Source organism: Scatophagus argus, chromosome 21, assembly GCF_020382885.2.
Source record: "Scatophagus argus isolate fScaArg1 chromosome 21, fScaArg1.pri, whole genome shotgun sequence".
In the NCBI taxonomy this organism is placed as follows: Eukaryota; Metazoa; Chordata; class Actinopteri; family Scatophagidae; genus Scatophagus; species Scatophagus argus.
In genome coordinates this window covers 17,128,025-17,153,005 of record NC_058513.1, presented here as the reverse complement: position 1 = coordinate 17,153,005, position 24,981 = coordinate 17,128,025, and the positions used below count along the sequence as shown (strand labels likewise).

General features: G+C 44.1%; 1 protein-coding gene across 3 annotated transcripts in view; it reads left to right on the top strand.

Moving 5' to 3' along the window:
- thrab (thyroid hormone receptor alpha b) overlaps positions 1-24,981 on the top strand; it is a 154,813-nt gene that overhangs the window by 42,299 nt on the left and 87,533 nt on the right. The window contains exons 1-2 of one of the 3 annotated variants that reach the window (XM_046377790.1): positions 1,953-2,439; positions 21,396-21,464. The gene's annotated coding sequence lies outside the window, so the exon portion shown is untranslated. Of the gene's footprint in view, positions 1-1,952; positions 2,440-21,395; positions 21,465-24,981 lie in introns of those variants that run through there. The other 2 variants (XM_046377791.1, XM_046377792.1) reach the window with 2 other exon arrangements.

Sequence of the window (24,981 nt, the reverse complement as noted above, 5' to 3'; positions counted from 1 at the left end):
GCAGCCAAAGTGATGATATCTGCTTAAAAGAGGGTGTAAATAACATATTGACACATTTGGATTAGCTGGACTTGGATTACTCCAGATGAGCAGTATGGAGCCACCTTGTTTACTTATTTTTTTCTGCCTTTTTTTATGAGTTTCCAATTTTGTCAGTTTTTAGGAAAATGCTGCAATGCTGTTTTGTTTTGTTGAGCTCTGTGGACAAAGAAACTTCACCTGACTTTCCGTTTCGCGTGGGCTTGAGCAGAGAACGACTTAGTTTTCATTATTGGGTGAACTGTTCCCTAAAATGGGGACAGAAACTAACATCAGATCAAATGCAGAGTTGATTCAACGGCATGTGAAAGTTCTCAATGTGTCCTTTGTTTTTATCTGCTTTGATTTTATTTCTTTATTCTTTTTGTTTTTAGAAGAGACTCTTCCTGGAAATCCGAGCGCTACTAAAACGACACCAGCATGGGAGTAGCAACATCTTGCTCCAAGATATTTTATGTGCTTCCACATGGTGAAATGTCCAAGCCTAGTGCAGGCACGCAGATATCGAATATTTCATGCGTGTGCTGCAGCAGCGTTTGCTTTTTCCTCTACCACCTCCTCCACTTCTGAAATTGAAAACCATCAAATGTAAATGTCACCTTTCTGGGCATTCAGCGCATTCAGTGTCAGACGCTGCTGGTGACTTCCTGCATGTGTGTCTGCTGGATTAGCGGCAGAAATGTTTAACTGTTTGAAGCCTTCAGCCAGCATACATTTGCTCAGCACAGAATTTCTCATGAGACTGAGGAGCGGAAGGAGAAATCGTTTGAAGCCATCCCATTGAATGCTATTTCGCGGCCCCTGCCTTCAATACGCTGGACTCCCCCGTGATGTGACGGTATGAATTTTTAAAAAACGCCCTCACTTTGTCATACGTCAACAGATTCCCCAGCTACACTGACAGCGGGATCTTAAATGTTTTCAGGATGGTGTTGTCAGCATGCGGCCCATTTGCAGCCATTATATTAATTTTGTAATGGGGAAAGAAGGTTCTGATTTTCCTGCTATTATTTTGATCAGAATAATTGGAGGATATCATCTCTCAGGTTTGATGCAGATATGATGACGAGGAAGACTATCATTCCCTTCTTCCATCCTCCCATGTACTTGGATCCATAGATTTGTTGGTGTTAGATAAGTGGAACAATGCACAAAAAGCCAGGGATTATTGACGAGATCCACTGATCCACTCTGCTTTGTGTGTGTGTGTGTGTTCTGTGATCACTCGCAGTGTTGCACAACACTGCTTACAAATTAAAAATCAATGCTGTATTCTGTCACAAATTCACTTCTGTTATCAAGATACAGAGTGAAATGTATTGCTTTGGCTTCTAAAAACATCAATACTGGGGCTGAAAGTAATGATTATTATTATCATTATTGATTAACCTGTCTCTTTTGGGGGTTGGTTTGCCTACAAAATTTCAATGTCTGCAAAGCTGCTGTCACAGAATTAATTGTCCATATTGTTTGAGGCATTTATCAAGCAAAAATGCCAAACATTGCTGGTTCTAGCAGCTCAAAAGTAACGACCCCCTGCTTTTCTCTGATTTTACATTGTTGTAGCCACGATATCTGCGTCTAAAGACAAAATTTTCAGACCTTTCACTAAACAGCTGACTGATATAAAAATATCTGACAGATCAATTGACAAAATAATATTAAATAATATGTAGTTGCAGCCATACTTTACACTCAGTTGTATCGACTTGATCTTTATTTTATTCCCTGTTAAACTGTCTTTCCAGTGACATTAACCAGCAGATGCCACCCAGCTGTGTGCCTTCTGTAATTTGCCATCCCCTAATACAAGGTGGACTCATCTCACCTTCCCACAGGGAGGAGGAGGAGGAGGAGGAAGCAGGAGGCTTCAGTGCAGTCAGGGTGAAGTCAATAAATAAGGCTTTCGCATCTCGTCCCAACATGTGTTTGTGTGTACAGTGTGTGCTGTACAGTGGTGGTCCTGTAGAGAGCGGTAGATAGTTTGAATAAAGTGGTCACACCGCCGGGCTCGCTGCTCTGTACTGTACATAAGCGGAGGGAGGAGCGAGCCGTGTAGTATTTCTTTTTTGGTTCCTTCCCCTCCTGTCGTTGCAGCCCGTCCAAACGCTCCTGGAAGACAGCAAAGGGCGAAACAATCTACTCGTTTCCACGCAAAGGCCTTGTAGGACGGGAGCCGTGAGAGGAGAGGAGATCATTTGAAAGAGTGCGAGGCGCAGCAGCCGAGCGGAGGACCGGAGCTCGGAGCTCGGAGGGGGGGGGGACGTGGAGCCACTCAGCGCTGCCTACACAAGTGCAGACACCGGAGGAGACCCGCGGACTTTCTCCCGCTTCATTTCCGCCCACTGCCCTAATATCCGAGCCCGAGCTGGTGCGCGGACCGCGTGGTGTTAACCGACGGTAAGTGTCGTTATGGGGCTTCGGCCGACGTTAACGCGGCGTGGTTGTTGCATGCGGTTGTTTGGCGGCGCTAGCTTCAGTAGCCTGGGCTGCTTTGACAGATCAGATCAGATCAGCAGCCAAGGTACGCACGGGTCTCAGTGTACAGGAGGCAGGGTCTGTTGGTCTGCAGCCATTCCGCCACAATGCCCCCCCTCCTCCTCCTCCTGGTTGGTTAGTGGCTGGTGTCAGTTGAACGGTAACGCTGCCGGATGTGAGTGCATAGCGGTGCGTTAGTGGTGCTTTTTTCCCCCCTTTAGTGTATCATGCTTGTGTTATGTGGTGCACGCAGGCCCGAACTTGGACTCAAGCCTGCTGCACTCTGGCGCGCGCATGGTCCAATCACGCACACGTGCACACAAACAGAAGCAGATAGACCGATCGATTAAGGCTCACCAGCTATAATAACACCCATGATGGTCCTGTTGGGAGCTTTTGAGTTCAGTCACTTGACCCTAATTTGGTCTCATCTGCTGTAAATGTTGCAGAAGTGAGTTTCAGTGCATCAGTTTTCCTACTGTTAACACCATTCTAGTGTTGATGATAGTGCTGTTGATCCAGATGAAGTTTTATAATAACAACAAAACACACCCAAAGTCAGCTCGGGTTTCCTTATGTCATTTGTGGGGGGGGGGGCTCACATTAGTCTCAAACCACATCCAGTGTGTGAAGATCAGGTCCTTAACAGTCATAATCCATTCGTTCGACTGTATTATCCACACAAATTATATCTCCAGAAATGATTTGTAGAAGTGTAGTTTGTTATTTTGTATAAATGATCCATGTGATCCTCGCAGGCTGGCATTTACAGTTAATTAGTCAATTTTTTACTTCCTGGTCACATTACTGACTGCAGCACAGATAATCACAGTGTGATCTTGCCAGCTGATGTCAGAATCAGAATCAGAATCAGAATTCTTTATTTGTCACAATTTGATGTGCATCAGAAATTGCCAGCATCAGAGCAGACTGTTGCAGCGAGGCACAATGTGCATTTCATTAAAACTGTCAGGGTCGGGTATTAAATTACCACAGATGCTGTGACTCAGTTGTACGGGGGGGGGTGGCGTGGCGTGTTTTAGATAAAAAATGCCCCGTAACAACTCAGTACAATAGGGTGCACTGTTGTTTCAAAGACAACATTGCTCAGGAAGGAAGTTGCCTTGATATGAATGCACTGCTTGTAAGAGAAGTCGAATGCTTAAAGCTGCCGAGAAGCACTTTAACAATACAGCCTGATGTCCCATCGCCCTGACTGACTGCTGACAGGCAGCACTGACAGTCGTTCACACCATGTGAAAATCTCCAGCTGAAGTAATCTGGGCGACTGAGCGCGGCAGCTCATTAATGTAATGGCGACAGTTTGGTTGAGTTTGCAGCTGTTTGTGTGTGAAGGCCTGCATCACCACATTACAACGCTGTAATTATTAAATCACCGAATGCGAGCACCCCTCTCGGAGCCTTTTCAGGATCTCCATTCTCAGTCACATTCATTTCGCAGGAGTATCTTGGACTGTGCTGATGGAAAGTGACAGGCTAAAAGCTGTGTGCTCTCGCAGTTGAATCCATCAAGCTGGCAACAGAAACATTTCCTCTGGCACACTCAAGCTTATTTTGAAAGGTGGAGTGTATGGATTCAACAGTGAAACGTTTTCAGCCTTAGATGTCAGAATTTTTGTTGTTTTATTTATGTTTGGATGAAAACTGGGAAGCTTTTTCTTTTCTTTAGGTATTTGTAATGTAAGATTGCATATATTAGTAATAAATAACGTCTGTCATTTTTATGTAAATGTGTGTGGTGCCAAACCACTGCAGAGTCTTGAGGCTTTTATACAAAAATGGGCTAAAACATCTGATATTTATGTGAGATCAGCTGGTATGGCCCCAGATGCCGACTGTTCATTAATCATTAGCCATCAGTTTAAATCAGTGTTCTCTCCCTGGGTTGATTATTAGCCCAGTAAAAATCCACCATTCGAGTATAAACATTTTCTCTCAGGATTGTGAATAGACCAAGTGTGATCAAAGACGTCTTGGATGAGTCTTCCACGAGACGCAAGCAGATAAGCTCTCAGAAACATTTAGCCGATGTTGTCTCACACACTGGCGCTGCGTTGCTCCTCTTTTCATTTATTGTAAACAGTTTTTTTTTCATGCATGGACGGATAGGCCTCGGAAATACTGGCTTTGCTCCCACCGAGTGATGTAACTGCGTTGTACATGAGAGAAGGTGGATGGGTGTTGCCCCGTGTGACCTGGTCTATATCCTCTTCTCTTCGCTCCCCCTCGTTGGCTGGGCCTCCTTCAGGGGCCCAGAGGTGACCTTCTTCAGTCCCTCCCAGCAGCGAGCTCCCCAGCGGGCCTCCTTTTTTGTGACCCTGTTTCTGTCTGTCTTTCTTCCTGGCCTCCTCGCTCCTTTTCCTTCCCCTTAACCCCCTCACCCTCCTCTCACTCTCACCCTCCCCTCCCTCTTCGGCTACTCCCATCCCTTCCTATTCCCCACGGTTTGGCAGCGGTGCTTAAACATAGAGGGTTCACTTATATAACCTTGGCTGTGCAGCTGATGTCCTGCTCTGTATCTGCTGTATAATGATGTCAGAGCCGTCTGGAGAGGCAAAGGGCATGCGGGGTAGTGCGATATGTCAAGAGTAGGGATGTTCCTAATGACTAATTTCCCTGTCATTTAAGTGGAAGTTTGAACTTGAACTAGTAGACCAGAGCAAAAGTGAGAAGAACACCGTGAGGTTAAAAAAATATGACGTACAATATGATCTATTCTTCGACGACATCTTGGACACAACAGTTAACCGGTGATGACAATAACAGTAACGTATCCTCTCTTCATTTAATAAAGCAACGTGACTACGAAGACACGGCATTTCCGTGTAAATGATGTCAGTATGTAAGTTAATGTTTCCTGTAGCCGATAAGCTCAAACGTAAAGCCAGTACGTAGACAGGCTAACAACTGACAAGCTCGCCATAGCACCACTTAGCAGCATCTGGTGATGTAAGAGTCCGACTTCTGTTTCCTGTCTTTGATGGAATTTTTATTGCTGTTAATGTTCTTCAGCATGTCCCATGCAAGAATCTGTCCATAAATCTCCACACAGCCAAGCATTTCCCCAACACAACAGCGCTAATGTTCGCCTAGCGTCGCGCTCATAAAGCTATTTGTGCAAAATTTGTAAAAATTACGTCAAGCGATTATTTATGAAACAGCCTTTAATATAACTGTCTTTGACATGAAAAAGGTTCTTTTGCTTTGAAAGGTAAGTGCTTCCAGAGCATTTTTAGCCTGCTGTACATCTGCCTACTCAGTGAGAGGACGTTTTCAGTCCTACGCTGCCTCACAAACTGATGTCATGAGAGGATGTCCTGAGGGAGCAGCCACATTGTTTGTCCATATGTCAAGCTCATGACTTCGTAACCCTGATTTGGATTTTTCTGGCATTTTCATACATGCTCACTGGACCTTGGAGGACGTTGTATAACTACGGGCCAGCAAGGCTAATTAGCCGAGGTTAGCATCACATGTGACTTGTTTGATGTTGCCTTTTCCTCCATAAATGAGCATCCCAGACTACAGAAGCACACGTCTGTTATTCTCTTGCCTCTTTGCCTTTCTGTTTGACCTCAGTTGACTGTTGCTCATCCTATAGAAACGGGGCCCCAAGGTGCTTCACCACGTTGTCTGTGCTTTTCCTCTATGACTAATTAGATTATACCACCCATATGCTATGGATGTGTAAGATGGAAGGATCTATTCAGCCAGGCCGAATGCAGCCAACCACAAAATTTGATCATCACGGGTTTCTGCACTGGAACTCGACTAATAGATTTTGTGATGCTTTACTGTATAGCTTGTGTTTACAAACGCAGTGTATTTATACGCTTGTTGTAAACAAACCAAATTTTAATCAAAGAGCGCTCGAGTATTTGATTGCATTTCTTTTCATTTTAGCGAATAAATCGTCCTCTTTATGCATGAAAAGTTTGCTCGGATGACAAACAATAGTCTCTGTGCCTGTGCATTATGCATACTTATTAATTCCAAGCACAAATGAAATTATGACGACCTTCTGGTTTGGGTGACCTTCTCGCAGCCTCAGAAAAATCTGCTGCTCACAAGCAAAATCCAGTTCTGAGTGCAAGTAACGAGAAACTGCGGCGCAGCAATGCCAAACGATCTGCTGCCATTATAGTTTGTTCACCATGACAAGTTTAAACTGTAAAATGTGCTGCTTTGTATGTATCTTGGTTCCTGTTCTTAATAAAACAAATCCAAGAAAAATTGATTGATTAAAAGATTGTTTATGTGTATGATTGGTTATGGCCGATACATACATACATAATGCATAATTTTATAAGGTTTCTTTTGTGGCCGTGAGATAAGTGGAATTATGACTTTAATAAGTCAAAGCAGGATTTAGTGATGAGTGCATTGACATGAAAAGTGTTACATGTTGGCAGTAATAATTTAGCCGCCTTCTGTCAAACAGACTTGAAAGTCAGAGTTAGCTTTGACGTCACGTCGCTGAGCACAAATCCTGCTCCAGGGTTCAGGTCTCTGGTTCGCCGGAGCGTTTTGTGACCATATAACCAAAGTCAAGTCATTGCTTTGCTTCTGTAATTATATATATATGTATTATTTAATAGGTTTATATTTTCACTGCTGATCAGAGTAAATAGTGTAAAATGTCCATCATCACAACTTCTCTCAGCCCAGCAGAAAAATACTAAACAAACAATGACACAAAACGGAAAAGTAGAACATGTTTACATTGAGACACTGGAACCAGCACTGTGTATGTCTACATGTATATATATATGTGTGTGTGTGTGTGTGTGTGTGTGTGTGTGTATAATAATGAGTTGGGTGTGTCCTAACTGACAATTCAAACCTCATTAGCCAAGAAGAATGAAGCTAACCTTTCAGTGTGTTGTCGCGGCTGCTGGTGTGTGTGTGTGTGTGTGTGTGTGTGTGTGTGTGTGTGTGTGTTGCAGAGGCCCACGGAGCTCCATCACTGATAAGCATGCTGTCACACTGAACATGACAAGAGATTATCAGTGCATTCTGCACACAGACCACTGGGGGTCCTGCTGTCTTTCAGATAGTGGACGCCCCCTCCCCACCCCACCACCACCTAACACACAAACACACTTACAGACCCAGCGTTGTGTGAATGTGTTGCCCCTCCCTTTGGTCTTCCCTGAGCAGGTTTGTTTCCGGCTCTTCAGTTGTTTCTGTTGAGCAGAGGCTTCAGATGGTCACCAGAGGTTCCTCTTGTCTTTATTCCTCTCTGCCATTGCAGCCGTTGTTGCTGTCTGCTGCTCTCCGTAGCAGCCAGACTTTGCTTCAACGCCGTCCAAAATCACCAGGGAAAATAATAATTTGTAAAATGGCCTTTATTTGCCAGCGAGAGCAGCGAGGCTGTTTTACACAGCCGCACTTCTCACTTATTAACACCAGTCAGCTTGGCTCTGCCGGGCTACAACTGGGGCCACTCACAACTGGCTTTTCATCAACGGGAATACTTGGCACCGAGACCCGTGAGGTTTATTTTTGCCAGGGTGAAGCGGAGCACTTTACGAGGGAGCGTCCATCCCACATTTGCTGGCGCTGAGTTGCTTTCACTCGCACTGTGTGAGTGCTGCCTCAGTTTATGCAGTGGGATAGAAATTAAGTCACTACACATTTGCAGACATATTAAACAACCACTTCCCAAGACAATAAAGTGGCTGCTTTTTTTTCTACTGTGCCGTAAACGTTGAGCTGTTGTGCCGTACGCCGGGATTCCCTTCATGTGGATTTGAGATAAAGCTGGCAGTAACAATTTCGGTATCGGTGCCCCTGGGGCAGAAGATAATCAGTTTATAATCAGAGCTCCCAAGAGGAATTAATTTGTGAATATGAGTCAGTTTGTATGTTGGCAAGAGGGAAGGGAATTGGAGTTAAAGGTAATAAAACGTAATTGAAGAGTTGCTTTAAAGTGATAAATGTTTTGCTGCTGCAGATGTGGTGTTAGATTATTTATTGTATGCTGTACATACAGTAAAATGTAACTCATACATACTTTGCACTGTATCCAATGATTGCTTTGACTATTGATTGATCTGCAGATTAATGTCTCAATCAGTTGGTTAATTGTTTGGTCCATAACATGTCGATACCAATGAAAGTTTGGGACAAATGAAACTATTTTTCTAATGGTCTCAGCTCTCGTACGCACAGCGTTGTACAGTGTTGTGTATTTGCTGTACTCTGTGTAGTACACAGAGCGCTTTGCCACAGTAGGCTGCCTCCCAGAGGCAAAGCAAAGCACGGATGGGGGGCTTTATTGATGAAGGCTGCAGTGTAAAATGCATGCGATGAGAGGAAAGAGAACAAATCCGTGATTCCACTTGGAAATTTTCCACGCTTCTACGTGTTATCTGCTGAGGTAATGAATAACTCTGAGCAAAGAGATGCTTATAAAACCCCACAATTAGAGTTCTGGCTGAGATCCAAGTCCCACCATGGCTACTCTGCCTTTCCAACATGCTCTGGAGTATATAGGTCAGCATTTCATTACAGCAGGAGAAAAACAGCCATGAGTACAGAAGAGTTTGACCTTTTTTTAATATCCCATCAGAGTGAGCTTAATGCTCTTTCCTTAATGCTGTTGCAAATAAAAGTAGGATTTGATATGTTGGTTTTTTTTTTATTTTTCTTTTTTCTCCTACAAAGCCTCCACGGCTTGAATTGCTCTTGAACACCCCTGAATGAGGAGCTGGATAAATGGTTGGCTTTGGAGAAGAAAGGCTGGAGTTTTATTGCTCCGTGTTTCGTAATCTGTCATGCTCGAGGAAATCTGGATGGACTCTTTCCAGCACCTGATGGTTTGGCAAGCGTCTGCAAAGCTCCACCTCTTGATATTTGAAGCTGTTTATTTATGTTACTTTTATTATTAAACAGCTGAATCTTTACCAGAATAAAAGCTCAGCCATTTGTTTTTTGCTTTAGGCTCATCAATTGTTTATCCATTTCTTTCAATTGTTTACCCATCGCTGTAAGCTAACTGTAGCTGTTAATTCGTTATTTGTTACTCTGAGCTTTTCAGTCATGTGTTCGTTACATCCAGCTAAAAAAAAAAAAACTGTTAATTGATTATTCTGCTGTTCAAAAATGTATTGATTTCAGTCGCACCATTTAGTCCCCATTAATTTTAATTTAAATGTTCAGCTGTTTATTTATTGTTAGCAAAACTATTTCAGCTGTTTATCCGTTAGATTCAGTTTCAGCTGCCAACTTTGTAACATTGACTGTACGGTTTTAATCACAATTATGAAGTTGAGCAATATGTGAATATTTTTCTTCAATCGGTCAGTAATTTCTGTTGTGTGAAGCTAGTAAAACTACTGCACAAGTACTTCTTGGGCTAAAAGTACCCCTGATTGGGAATCACCGTTCTGCGCTATCACTTTAAAATGACAGTTTAAGTATAATAAGATAAATCTGTGCTGCTAAAGTATAAAATTTTATAATTAGACATTAAAAGAAGTCATTAAAGCTTAAGGATTGTGCTTTGAAGCCTTTGAGGTTATAATAAGTTGAGTTACGGCAGGTCGCTTCCTGCCGGAGGTCATTGCACACAGCTCTCCTGTTGATTCAAAGCCAGCTGGGTCCCGGGCTGGCCAACGTCCTGGACCTCGGTTCCATGTCTGGTTTTCACAGCGGTCGAGTCTGACGGGGCAACAGGTGTATTAGATTGGAAATGCAGTAAAACTTGTAAGTAATGAGGTGAGGAATAACAAAATGCCCTGATGATATTGTAAGAACATTTTCATCACTGATACAATACCTTATCACACTATTGGGAGCTTATGACATTTTCAGATGATCAGCTGTTTAGCCTTCAGCACTCTAACCAGGGAGTTTCATTTAATGCACAGGATCACACCTGTTGAAAGCATCAAATTCTACTCAAAGCCAAAGTTTCCAAACACGAAGTTAGACATTACATTGTCTGTCAAATTTATTCCACCTGCAATTTTGAAAAAATGATAATAAAAAAAAGTTATTAGAATATCAGTCAGGACATTTCACAAAATTATTGTTCAGGTTTTTACATGACATTGAGTTTCATTACATTTCCAATCTTGTCAAGTGCAAATTTTATTACATTTTCAGGAAGCTATTGCGTTATTAGGTGCCACATGCCTTTGAGAGGAAGTTGGTTCGGCCACTTGCTGAGTCTGGTCAGTGCATTCGATGAAGGAATCGCACGTGTCATCCGTTCCTGGAGTCTGGCAGCAGCCGTGTGAATTCTAATCAAATTCAATAAGCGAACAGTGACGGCGGCGGAAATTGTCTGCCATTATATTACAGCTGCAGGTGGATACGCAGTGGTTTGCTGAGGCTGTGTTGGTAACAGGAAATACGAGTGAGTCACCTTTTAACAGTTTGTTTGATGCTAAGATGGCAGAGCTTGATTATTATCATCTCAGGTTCCTGCACACAGCGGCTCACCTGTCATTTGTGACTGTGCCAGTTTCCTCGTGCTTTATGACCGAGATTACAGACTGAGCTGTAAAAAAAAAAAAAAAAGAAGCTCTCTGATGAGGCATTATCATTGTGATTAACTTAAATTAGAACTTTTGGCATGTGATTTCAAAAACATTGTGTTTTAATATAAATTTATATCAAGATTTGTGGTTTTGTGGGCAGAATTTGTCAGATGCAGCAGCAGCATCCACAGCAGCCTGCGCAGATTCGCAGTCATTCAGCTCATCTTGCACAGAAAAACTTAAAGTCTTCGCTTTAAACTCAAGTCCAGTTGCCTCCGCTTAAGCTCTGCATCTACGGCAGCCCTTTAGAGGCATGGTTCAAAGGTCACAATCTTGCCTGAGAAGGGGCAAAGCAACTCTGCAAGCTTCATTTGCTGATGCTTGGCCTCCATATGGATTTAACCTTTTAAAGCTGTTATTACAACCTCATGCTGTGCAGCCAAGCCCAACTCAAACCCAAATGTGAGTGTTTGAGCCTCTTTTTTTATCACGCTGGGTAGTAAACTAAATATCCTGTTGCAATTTGGCCTGTTTCAACAAACAGTTTTCAAATATTTTCTGACATTTTATGTACAAATCTATTCATCCAGAAAAGCAGTTTAATCTGCAGTGAAAATAGTCATTAGTCGCAGCCCTAATTATGTAATATTGTCAGAGAGGGTGGAATAAGATGACTTTTTTGAACCTTAAAGCTGTTTAAATGGAAGATAAAAAAGAAAAAAAACTGGGTGATGGGGGTTAATTATTTGAAGGTGCCAGTTTGTTAGTGCTGCTTCACAGTTGCTCTTACAGTATTTGTGACTAAAAGGCATATATTTCAGTCAGTCAGTGGTGGTTTTCACACCAAGTGTCATATCTGTTTTAATCATTTGAACTCTGGCTCTGGAGTGAGATTTTAATGCGTCACAGTAAGATTTAGGTGAAAGGTGTGCTCCGGATTGTTGAAAGGGAAATGTGTTCTGCTGTAGGTGTAAAACTAACAAATAATCACACAGTTGATTTAAAATAACAGGCGAATTACTGGCCTTGTGCTGGCAGTCTGCCTTTAATAAACACAATCAAACATAACTGAATCCTCATCCCAACACTTAAAATTAAGCCTTCAGAAACTTGAAGTAGTAGTTTGAGAGCAATGTGGGACATGTAAACAACCATTAACGTAACAGTATAGGATCTCCAAGTTCCCTGCACACAGCCTAGATATTGTTGAATTTGAATGCTTCATTAAACCTGGGATTTGCCTGGCATGTTACCTGAGCCCGGGAATGTGTTTCATCTCTACCTGCTGGTGTTTCTTGCCAAGCAGAAGAATAAGCTACTGACTGGGAGGTCCAGAGTGCCAACTGAACGCCAAGCGCCCTGAGGCAGTGTGTGTGTGTGTGTATTTGTGTCTTTATAAAAGAATCAAGAAGCTTGCTGATCTGGCAGGGGTGCACATTCCACCCCTGTGGAAGCCAATCAGCCAATCAGCCAAATCTGGCAGGCAGTAGACGCTGGTCAAAGTTGATTCAGTTTCTCGCTGATAATGAAAGTAACACCTCGTCTTTCACACATGCGCATCATGTGTAGGCATGTGGCAGGAGCTGTGTTGTGTGTCAGTGCGGGCTATGTGCATGCGTGTGTGCGGGACTGTTCGTGGGAGCGCTGCGTTTCTGCAGCAGCCCCGTGTGTTTGGTGTAGAAGACGGGCTCATGTTTCCTTCGACATAGCTGGACAGGGTAACAGGAAACTTAAGCGGCAAAGTGTGAGGCAATCCCTCTGTGATTACTGTGCACCGCCGCCCCGCAGCAGCTTCGGCCCGTCAACACTGGACACGTAAGATCAGAGAGTTTGCATGCAAGTGTTGCACATTTGCACAGCCACTCGTACAGTTGATATGCATGCATGTAGAATCACGCATTCACACCAGCACAGATAGACCCGGTAGGCAGCTATTCTTAGTTAAAATGTTATCACTCAACTTTTTACAGGCCACTACCCAGTGAGGAACACATGTTGCATTAGATACTGAGTGTTTGCTCAGTGCTGCACGTAGTGATATACACAAAGACACTTACGGCTCATTTTTAAGTCAGCCAGCCTCACTGTTTGTACAGCTCCGTCTAAACTGTCACCAGAGAGTGTTTAGTGCTGTTCCCAACAACAACTGTTTGGCTTTGTGTAATGCAAGATGACACTGAGTGGAGCACCAAGCTGCCAACAGTCCTGAATTGTTGGAACAGTTCTGTATTTGTCACTGAATTAATAAAGTAATTTTCAGTTATTTTCACTTTCATTCTGACTCACTCTGTGGAGTTTATGGATTTATTGCTACGTCCATGCAAAGGTATGAAAGGGAACAGTCATAATGATCCAACTGGCCTACGAAGCATTCGTTGATTTGGCTGGATGGTGGCCCGCGGTGACTGACGAGGGTGTCAGGCCGGCCGGGCACTGAGAAGAGGCTCCAAATGCTGCTTGTGTTCTCTCAGTCGTGTCCCTGACCCTTGTCCAGATTGGACAGGCTCCAGCTGGTCCCCAGAGTGAGCCCTCCCTACTTTCACCTCTGTAGTCCTCCTCTGTGCCAAAGCAGGCAGCGCGGACCCTGCTGGCATGTTTGTGAGTGAGAGAGAGAGCTATAACAAGATAACATTAGAGCGAGGAGCCAGCATTTAGGAGGACTGTGACTTCATGTGTTCTGTGTGGGCCTGTTTCTGTGGGTGTCGTGTGACGGTACAGTGTTTACAGGCCATTGCTTCTGCTTGATATTCCTGTATGTGTGCGTGTGTGTTAGTGTGCTAAGCACGAGTGTGTCTGAAGACCCTGATCTGACATGGGGATTAGCTGACCGAAGGCGACCCCTGCCCCCCCGCCACCCCACCAGTCATAGTCCTCCTCCTCCCGCTGACCCTCATTCAGCATGTGTGCTCTGCTGCTGTACAACCAGGCGGTCACTACTGTACATTAACTGAAGGAGCACCAGGAATAATTAAAGGACCATACAGACTGTTTTGCATGGCTTTCCCCGGTAAACACAAATCTTCACTTTCCTGTTAATCATTTCAGCCTTTGCTCTCCTTTGAATTTGTATTTCAGTATGTTTGTAAGGGTCAGCTCGGCCATATTGAGGTGAAGAGCTCACAGCGAGCCATAAGAAAGACAGACAAACAATCACACAAGACATTCATTGTTTATTTTAATGTCATGGATTCATTTTTGCAAAGTCTTTAAAAAGTGACCACCGTTTGTGGTGCTCAAAGAAATATCTTTTTTATTTTTTATTTTTGGTAATTTGGCCGAACTGCCACGTGCCACTGTGTACACCATGTATACGCTAATATGGGAGTCAATAGATTACTGTATGATGTAAAAATGCTTATATGCACCGATGCTCCTGGAGGCAAATTACTCCTCATTATTCTACATAAGTACACTTAAATTTATCCATTAGCGAGGCCTAATGTGAAATATAACAGATGCATATTTGCGCCTTCGTATCTAACAGTCCTACAAACTGATTTTATTATTAGAAACGGGCGCCAGTGTATTTCCAGCCAGTGAATAATTGATTATTGAACCGTTTCTGTTGGAGCACAGGCCTCTCATTGTGCATACTGTTGAACACATACGGCACATGTGCCTGCCTCTCATAGGACACACACACCCACACACACATGTGCACACACACACACACAATATTCCCCATAAAAGCCCACACAGAGAATATAAAATCGTTGGCTGTTTCGGCACAGCGTGGCCTGTTTGCTCGTTCCAGTTCTTGCAGTGGCGTATTGTAGCTCAGGCTCGGTATGTTGGTGAAGTGACGTGTGTTTTGGTATGTAGGTTTCCTGTGGCACCGCGTTTCATAGACGTTCGAGGGACTCTGAGTCAGACGGCCTCTTTACTGTAGATTAGAGGAAACAAGGAAGCAAGTGATAAAGCGAAGTGAGAGGGCGAGAGCAGAAAATGGGTCAGACATCTGAGAGCCAGGCATTCCTTTTTCTGCGGTGGGTGTCAAGACATTATCCAATTGCACCTCTTTTTCTTCTCCTTCTTCTTCTTTTTCTTGCCCCCCCGTGCATGTTGTTTTCTCTGGCCAAGGGAAAGTGCAAAGAGGAGAGAGTTATTATGCTCGGCATGTCTGCAGAGGACAGGCTTTAATTTGGACACGGCCCAGCTGATCAATCTCCACATTGGCTCAGTTACAGCCCTCGGTGTGTGTGTGTGTGTGTGTGTGTGTGTGTGTGTGTGAGGCCTCATGTAACAGCTAAGCTCTTAAAGTATGCAAACCAGCAGATTGGTCTAAAAGTAAAGCACGGTGGATTAATCCCGCGTGGAAATGACTTATTTCACACACAGTGCTGTGGAGGAACAATGAATAGGATTAGAGCTGGAGTGAGCATCATAGAAAACATGCTGCTCTCCTCTGTGACAAGTCAAAATAAAGGAAATGAGGTTTGTTCTGTGTAAGGCAGCCTGGATAGGAGCACAGCTGAAGGTGGAGTCCTAAAGGTGGTGCAGAGTGATGCTAATGTGTCCGGGGAGATAGTAAGCTGATTTGGAAAGGAGCTCTCTAACACAGATGAACACACATTTAGTCTGATTTACACTTAAGTAACTGATTTGCATAATATGCAAACAGATGGATGTGATTCAGCGGGTGGTTTGGCAAAGTGTCAGCGAGCCTGCAACATTTCCTGTCTGAGGCCTTTCTCTGGCATCGAGAGCACTTAGTCCTGCTCTATTAGAAAGTGCTGGTTGTAGCTGCATGACGGCATCTCTCAGAAACAGACTGCAGGCAGGATCCCCTCAGAATCCACTCATCGGTGATCTCACCACAGCGAGTACTTCATTTAGTCATTTGGCTGTAAAGAGACAAGGCCAGATCACTTTCTGAACTTATCATGTAAAATGCCTGTTTGAATTTCCCACAGCAGAGAAAAACCCAAAAACAAGCTTACATTCGAGAAGCTGAAACCAGCATTTTTTGCCGTGCTGGAAAGAAAAGACTGAAAATATGTTTCAGTGATCAGTAGTAGTTGCTGATTAATCAGTCAGTTCTTCTTTGCATCTTTGCAGCTCTGGGAACAAGAGCTGGGAAAAGCACATGACTTAATGGGTCAGATGTTTTTCTTCCTCACTGTATGGTCCAATTTCAGTTTTTGAAATGGAAAAGCCTGATGTTGTTTCTGATGTTAAGCTCTTGACAAACAACTCTGTCCCAAACATCAGATTTGACTAAAAAGATTAACAATGGCTGTAGTCTCGTTCTGGGGGACGCTGTCATCTTACAAGAGAGATTTCTTTTTTTTTTTTAATTGTGAAGATTAAGCATCACAGTCTGCCTGAAAGATGTTGGTCTGCACGATGAGCATAAAAATGTGTTAGACATACTGTGTCGGAGCCAAACGTCAAACTTCAAATGAAAACCTGAAGTTTCTTCCACACCAAACTCATCCAACCATGTCTTTATGGAGCTTTGCTTTGTGCACTGGGGCACAGTCATGCTGGAATAGAAAAGGGCCTTCAACAAACTGTTGCCACAAAGTTGGAAGCATAGCATTGTCCAAAATGTCTTGGTGTGCTGAAGCTTTAAGATTTCCCTTCACTGGAAGTCAGGGGCCGAGTCCAAACCCTGAGAAACAGCCCCATCCCGCACCTGAATTCAGTAATAAAGAGGTGTGTCCCAATACCTTTGTGCATATTGTGTATATATCACAAATAACCAAATATTGAGCTTGTTTGAACATGTTTGACTTACGCAGTGACGTAGTTCCCAGAACAGTAAATGTACTGTGCTTTGTGTGGCAGGTAACCACCACACCTTTATGGCTGCTTTCATCTATGCTGTAAGTCTGACAGCAGGACGTCGTTCAGATGAAAGGCCACAATGAGTATAAAGTTGGGTTGGGTTCCAAACGGGGAAAAGACAGCTAAAGGCCGTGTAAAATAAAGAAGTTTGACTTTGAAACCATTTATTTAAGTAATAAACATTTGTGAAAGTGACATATTTCGTCATTGGAGGGAACTCACTCCAATGAAATTCGTGCTCTGCATTTAACCCACCCAAGTGACACACACAGCAAACCCGGGGCAGTGGGCGACCGCGTGCAGCGCCCGGGGAGCAGTGGGGGTTAGGTACCTTGCTCATGGGTACCTCAGCCATGGACACCGGGACGGGGAATCGAACCAGCGATCCACCGGTTACGGGTCCGACACCCTAACTGCTGATCCACGACTGCCCCTAAGGGGAATATCCTCCAAAAAGCTGGTATTAACCAAATGCCACTGGAAGGCAAATGAGATATCACCAAAAGGAGGCGACCGCTGTCTTAGGCAAAAGGCCGAGAAGCGATTGTTTGTGCTCATATTTCAGATATGCTCTGAAAGGTCTTCTGAGAAGGCTGGAAGATGAGTAGGAATGCTGCTGTCGCAGGATGATGGCAGAGCAGATGAGCTGGCTTATATAAATACACTGTCCTGACCCGAATATAAGACAGCCTTCCTTTTTAAGGCTTAGTGAAAATAAGAGGTACACAGATGGTGGGAATATTGATCGTCAGCTTTAAATGCAGTGCAGTTTTAAGACAGTAAACTGAAGTGTGGTGGTCTTCCTCAGTCTGAACACTTCTGACTGCTGGTTGTCATCCTTCAGGTCTGCTCTCTTGTTAAAATGAAACATGTGTTTGCCGCCATCGGAGAATGAATCTCACCTTGTGTGTAGCTTGTCCAAGAATGCAGCTAATAAATCTGCAGGCATTCCTTCGTTTTGTTATTCACTCGCTGTTCGGTCTCAAAAGAGATTTTCTCTGACTTTTGGATTTTTGAAACTCTCCTTCGGGGCTGCCGGATGATTCGGTCCAGCGTCAGTTTCTGCAGTAAAGCTCCGTACATGCTTTCCACACAGATGGTAGGAACTAGTTAGCCGGCTGAGGCTCCAGAGAACCCAGACGCAGCGCGTTAATTGGCTTTCGTGATTTTCCTCCATTTTGTACACAGAGTGTCTGAGCTGTCATAAACCATTTCTTTATCTAAGTTCTTATGTTCAGAATGTGGTCAGTTGTACATGTGCCTCAGGGAAAAACTGATATTCTGATAAAGCTTTTAAAACCCTGCCATAGAGCTCGTACCTTAATCTGTCGTGGCCATCTGCTGAACCTCGAAATCATGCGCCAACCTATCGCTGTGGCTGTTTGTTTTTGTGCACTAAAGTATGTCACAAGACTAGAGCTCATGCGAAGACCACTCATAGACTAAATAATTCAATGTGTATTCTGGCCCACTGGTGTACACCGAAGTTTAGGAAGAGCTCCTGCTCCTCCTTCTATCTGTTTTCCTGTCATCATCGCTCAGAGGCTGGAATAGTAATGAAAGTGGCTCATGTCAGCCCCCCCCCGCCGCCGTATCTTATATTTGCTCAGCTCAATGACTGCAGTAATGATGTTTACCTATGATATTATTTTACGACCACTATCAGTGTCCTCATGAAAAATGTGGTGCAATGAAGCTGTTAAAGGCAGGCTGCACAATATGGATATGGTTTCAGTTTTTCTGTAGTGACTGGTGCCTATAGAGTTATGATACATACGCAGTAGTCTGTTGTTAAGAGTATAATCGTGTTTTCTCAAAGTTATTTGATCTTAGATGCTGGCTAAATACAAGCAGCCTGGCAAGAAACTTGCCTGAATCAGGTCTATAGAATTAAAGTAAAGTTTCCAAACAAAGCTTTGCTTCTGTCCTCAGGTTCTGATTGATCTGACGCATTTTGGTCTGTGCCCTAAAATTGTAATGAAAGGCCTTTCAGATGTTTTTTTCTGGTGAAAATGAAACAGGGCAGATACTGTGGACGGGCTCAGCTGCTGTCAGGTTTAACCCTGCTACCCAGCAGCTGACCCTCTTATCTGTCCCGCCTGTGCCGATGCATATTTATCTGTCCCCGAGTGGCTGAGAGCTGGCTTAGCATATGGATTAACCAGGGAATCAGATGCATGGCTGCCCTGAATGGTGTTGCTTTAAACTGCACCTTAGATCTGACCTGTGGAGGAGGTAAGCTGCGTCCGGTGGAGTGGATTCAAAACGAAAAAATCATCATGGAAGTGAGTGTGGAAACCCTTTGACCTCTCCGGTGCATTCTGTTAAAAATTAAAGGCCTTTTACTGGCTTCACTGCCTTTGAAAATGTGAGGTGACATACACGTGGTTGAGTGGTTACTGAAGCTGATATTTGAAGTATTTCAGTGTTTGCCTACTTTATTCCAGCCCTGAAGAAGGCTGGAAATGGAAAAAGGATATGAGTTGATAACATTTGAAACTTGTGGTGTGCAAAGTGCGCTAATCTGCGCTGCTTTACCTCAGCCTGAAGGCAGCTTTTCAAAGTCTCAAAAACACATCAAAAGGCAGCACAGACTCTGTTTGGACAAAATACAGAAGCATAGCATAAGCTCATCTCTGTACTTTAAGAGATCGAACATATTAGCAGAGAACACACAACCCACAAACACAACCTGAAAATGCATCACAGCTTCTGTCTCCTGACTTTCATTTGTCGGCCGGAATGACGTTTTAAAATTGACGTTTTATTAACTGCATGTGCGTGTCTTCTGCCTCAGAAATGTTCACAAACATCGGCAGTCGTGCAATGGACAGCTTTTTAGCTATTCCCAAAGTAGAATGAGTTTTCCACAAAAATGCTGCAGACATTTTTTGGTGTGTTGTTTATCTCTGCTCCTGGGTCAGTGCCATCTATCTTCATCCAGTCTCCAGCACAGCAACAGTAACCACGAGGAGTTCTGGGCCAGCTGGAAGCGGCATTAGCTGCTAACGTTAGCAAGCAGCGCTCGCCTCGCTGTGTCGCCTGCTAACGCGCTGCCTTCTCTTATGCAATCCCTGAGGTGCCATGGGCTTATTTCATTATACAGCTGTGAACATGTGAGGATTTCAGACAACGTTGTTCACAGTAGTCTGACATTTCTTTGGGTGTGGGAACCAACACACAGGGAGTTAACTGCAAAGATTGTTTATCTCCATGCAGAATTCACTGTGTCTGAGCTGGTCGCTCAGTTAATCTTTACACCCCACATTTGATGAAACTAATCAAAACTAGGAAGAGGATGAAAGTCATTTTAGTTTCACCCCAAGCCTCAGTGTTTTTATGTTTGTTGTTGCATGTGTTTCATGTTAATGTGTGTGTGTGTGTGTGTGTGAGAAGCCACAGATGTGAAGCATTATTCAGTTTGCGTCTGCCAGCCACTTTATTTGATCCAATGCGAAGAGGCAGATTTTGGTTCTGTTCAGTGTCAGATGACTGGATGTGATGTACAGTATGATATCATGTACTTCAACAGTCGTTCATGTGCAGGGTTATTCTGTCCATCTGCCTTAGCACAGTTTTCTGCACTGGCATGTAAAGCATTCATGTTCTTTATCAGGAACATCTACTCGACATCAACAACAGCGGTGGCTTCTCACATTCTCAGCTGCATTTTTCATTGTCACTTTGCTGAGAGCTTACAGCTAATTATTTGGCTGGCTTTGGCTGCCAAGAGTGCGACATCTTTGAGTAGAAGAATGAGTGAAATGATGTCCAGCTCCTCTTCCAAAACAGCTGGTGATGTACTCAGTTACTGTATGAAGACAATATATTTATGTTATATTTATGTAAACACCTGTTTGGAGGTAAACAGGTAAACAGCTTCACTGGTAACAGGTGACAGGATCAGGCATTAAAGGAGCCTCGAAATGCGCAGTCACTGGCACACAGGGATGGGCTGAGGTCCACTTTGTCAAACACATGATTGCACATAGAATATTACTACATGGGTGCAGGAACACTCTCTAATTGTTTTTTTTTTCCAAGTCTGCCTCGTGGACCAACTAGGTTCCATTACACCACTACTTGTTGTACCTCAGGTGTAAATAATAGAGATGATTACCTCTACTGAGCAGAAATGCATTCCTGAAGAGATCCTGAAAGTCTTTCAGCGTTCGTACTAAAAACTGCCTTTGATTCCTCTGGCCAGCCAAAGCCTTAAGTTAGACACTTCATTTGGCTAAAGGATTAGACTGCTAAGCCTTTAAGTGGTAATCTGGTCACATGAAAATCTAAAGTCGGTTTGCATAGACAAGAAGACCTCGCACCTCCTCCTGGGATTTTCCTCTCTTGAACTCTCGAGACTCCTCCCATGTCATCCCTGACTTGGCAGTGCATGCATGCATCGGTGGCCATGTGGATTTCCTTGTGCAGAGCTATGGCTCACTGTAGGATTTGGCTAACTCCTGTCTCACAGGATCCTTCTGTAAGCCTTTTCACTCTCCGGAGTGTTTGCCCTGATGGATGATTTTCTTTTGTTGGCAAAGATATGAAGGAATCACAGATTGTCTGTTTTTGCAGAGTTCCATGAGACCTGTGTCGGGATAACAGCTGGGATCAGATGTAAAGTGAAGACAACTGACCACCAAGGTAAGACATGTTTTTATGGCTGGATGCTCTGGCGGTTGATATTTTTGCTGTTGGGTGACTCAGCGCTTCTGGAAGCTGTGAGTGTTTAGTCACAGTGATGCCTCGATAGTGTCACAAAGTCAAAAGACTGGTGTGGAGGCGGGGTTACTTTTATTTTTCCACGCTGAAGCACCGTGTCTTGTTTCCACAGGTGCAGATATCAGATTTGGTTTCGGGAGGGGAGGGATCCTGTATGTACAGTACACCTGAGCTATACAGCACAGCTCTCTGACAGGTGTGCCAGCTTCGCAGCCTTTTGCATGTCAGGATGTCTCAGTAAACTGGATCATGATCTAGAATGCAATGTGGATTAGTCCCAAGTGCTCTAAAAGGCCGCAGAGCTGTCGTCGAGTGCAGCTTTCTTCCTCTGCTATATGAGCCCGATGGCAGTTTTACGTGTTGCACCAGCCTTCATTTACAAATCAAATTGGATGTCGTAAAACTTTGCATTCTATCATACATACGTGATTCAAAGGCATAAGCGTTTACCTTCCCCATACATATCTTTGAATATCAACCAAATCACTCGTTGAATATTCTGTAAAATAATACGTTCTGGCTGTGTGTCACAGTCCTCCTCACCTTTGTGCATGTTGGCTGAACGCGTCCACGCCGCCGTGCTGCATGTGGAGGACTGGGGAATCACTCAGGGCTGATCAGGCACAACATGGACACACTTGCTTCATCAGTTAGCGCTCTTACCGAACAGCTCGGTCTTGCACAGCGTTGAACTTTTCCCCTTTCGCCATCGCCAGGTTACCGTGTGGTGCCTCGCTGACAGGTCACACCTTTGCTTCACAATGGTTTTCATGTTGACTGATGAGCCTTCTCACGTTGCAGTTTCTTGCTTTGTACATGCACCTGAGCTTGAGCCCTGTGCTGTGCAGTGACACGTGCAGCAGCTGTGGTTTTAGAGCAGTTTATAGAATCTGAATACAGTATTGAATCCGTTTCAGTTCTAAAAAATCAAAAGGAAAAACTTAAATGTAAAGAGTCGGTGGTGACGTCCGTTGGCTGAGAAGGCAGGAGCAGTTTTGAGTGGCAGCCTAATTTCCATGACCTGAAAAGTGAGATTAAAGATGCAGGAAACATTAATTAAATATATATCTGACGCATCAACATGACGGCTGTAGACGCAGAGAACCAACAGGTGTAGCACAGTTTTGTACGTCGGCGCTGCGATTCTCCAGGCTGCAAACGTTTTTCTTACGTGAACGTAAGTTTTCTTTTTCATTTCAAGCCTGCCTTCTGTTAGCAACTCGCCTAACTGCTGTAAGGGCCGAGAACGCGAATTAAGACAAAGTGGCTTCTGTGAGAGGGACGACAGGTGAGCGCTGGCGCTGCACCGACACACACATCTCGTCCTCGTGGCTCTCAGGTGCCTGCGAGCCGAACTGCTCTCTGCACAGCTGTCATGACCATCAAGAGAATCACTTTGCCGCTCTGGCACACACAAACACACACACTCGCAGACAGACGAGTGTACGCACCCTCCTCCCACCTGGGCACACGTTCACAGCCTCAAATACAAACAGGCACACACGCATAATCAAATGGACAAATATGTACAAACATCCACATGCGCACACACATTTGAATTCATACACAGATTATCTCTAAGCTCTGCTAACATTCATCTCCATCCAGGGAGAAGCGAGGATCCGTAAAGCAGGACGGGTAAACTGTGCGTGGGCTCGCCGCCAGCGGGTGAATTACTTTTATTCTCTGACAGTTTGCTTCACCACCTGGCCGGGTAATCCCAGCACACGCGTTTGGGCGGCTCCTGAGCTAAACCTCAATTTCAATTTGAGTGAATTGAATTTCTCAGATGGCCATTCAGGCACAGCCGGCCACTAACTGGAAGAAGTGAGCTTTATGACGGTTAATGCTGTGCAGAGGAGAGACACGGTGACTTTTAAAATGAAACCACTGCAGTCAGAGGGATGTGCGACGCAGCTGTCGCTGTATTAACATTGTCTCTTTTTTGCTGTTTGTGACATTTGAGTAAGCATTTTTCTCGGTGATCAATAAACAAAGTTAATAACCAGCCTCCAGGCTCGTGGATGTCTAGACAGAGTAGAGTACCGGAAATGTTCTTTTGCTCTGCAAAGGAGCCAGAGATTAATTAATGTGCAGCTAAATGACATTTCCAGTAACTGAGGAAACAATAACTGTATAATGATGCCAACTAATCCCAGGTTGAACTTGTATCTCTTTGTGTAGCTTAATTTGTGGTCGCATTAAAGCTGTGATAGGCAGTTTTACCTGCGTCGCAGCCAGCAGACTTGGCTGGGTCAAAGCGTAGCGGCGGGGGCGTGGCGCTCTAATGTGTCGGGCTTTTTGCTGTGAAAGGCAAGGAGGCTTTCCGCTACTTGGTTTTATTGCAGAGCAGGATAAACAAGATGCAGCTGTAATGCTAGGTTGCAGCATCACAGAGATAGAGTGGGTGGTATTTTGTGAAACTGTGCGGTTTCTTGGACAGCTCTCTCATTCACTGAAAGGAAGTGGTTTTTGCCTCCTCTCAGCAAAACACAAAATGTTCCTCTTTTGCAGCATTGTGTTGATACTGTTGTTTCATTCATACGATCAGATCAACATGTGTATTAAAGACGGGCGCTGGTTGAGGTCAGGGAAGGCCCAAGCGGAAAAGTGCAAAACCACAGTGAGCAGAATTGAAAGTGTTTGTAGAGTATCGTTGGGTAATATTGTTCCTGGTTGTGACTGCTAACCTCTCAGAGCTTTGTATTAGTTGGAGCTGATTGAGGTGCAGCTAAAAGCTACGATGTTATGATGTCTCCAAAGGCTGGATGTGTTTGGCCTCCGGGACCTGTTAACTCTGTGATGCCCTGTTTGTACTGCAGGTTATCCACGTCCAAAGTCATTTGAGGCTACTGCAGCTTTTGGGAAGCTGAACCCAGCAAATATTGCTTGAATAACAACCGACTCTGATGATAAAGAAAACACTATTTCTGGACTAGCTCAAACATATCACCGGCCGATCTGTACTGAAAGTTCTTTTCATCTTATCTGACGTGACTTTTGCTGTATGGTCCAAGCTCCAACTGTCTGACAAAATGGGCCAGACTCAAAAACCCCACACTGAACCTTTAAGATTGATGTGTTCAGCCTTCAAAGGAGCCATCGGAAAGTCTCAGTACACAACAAGAATAAGAAGTCATGTTCAGTTTAAATCTTCAGCAGCTCAAAGGACAGGATACACAGAGCTGAACTCGTGCTGTGAGAGCTCTCTGTTTTATCACTCAGCCATAACTGTGGATTGAGGCCAGGACAGACAGAACAGACTGACATATAGATGACAGTGTGAGGTGTGCTGACAGCTCAAATGTTTGTGAAGCCGATTTGCTATCCGAGTGGCTCGACTCTTTGACCCCGGCTTGGTAACCTGCGATCACAGCTGAGACGAGTTAACGTCTTTCATGTTGCATATCGCTGAGTTCCTCACTGGGCTGCTGCCGCT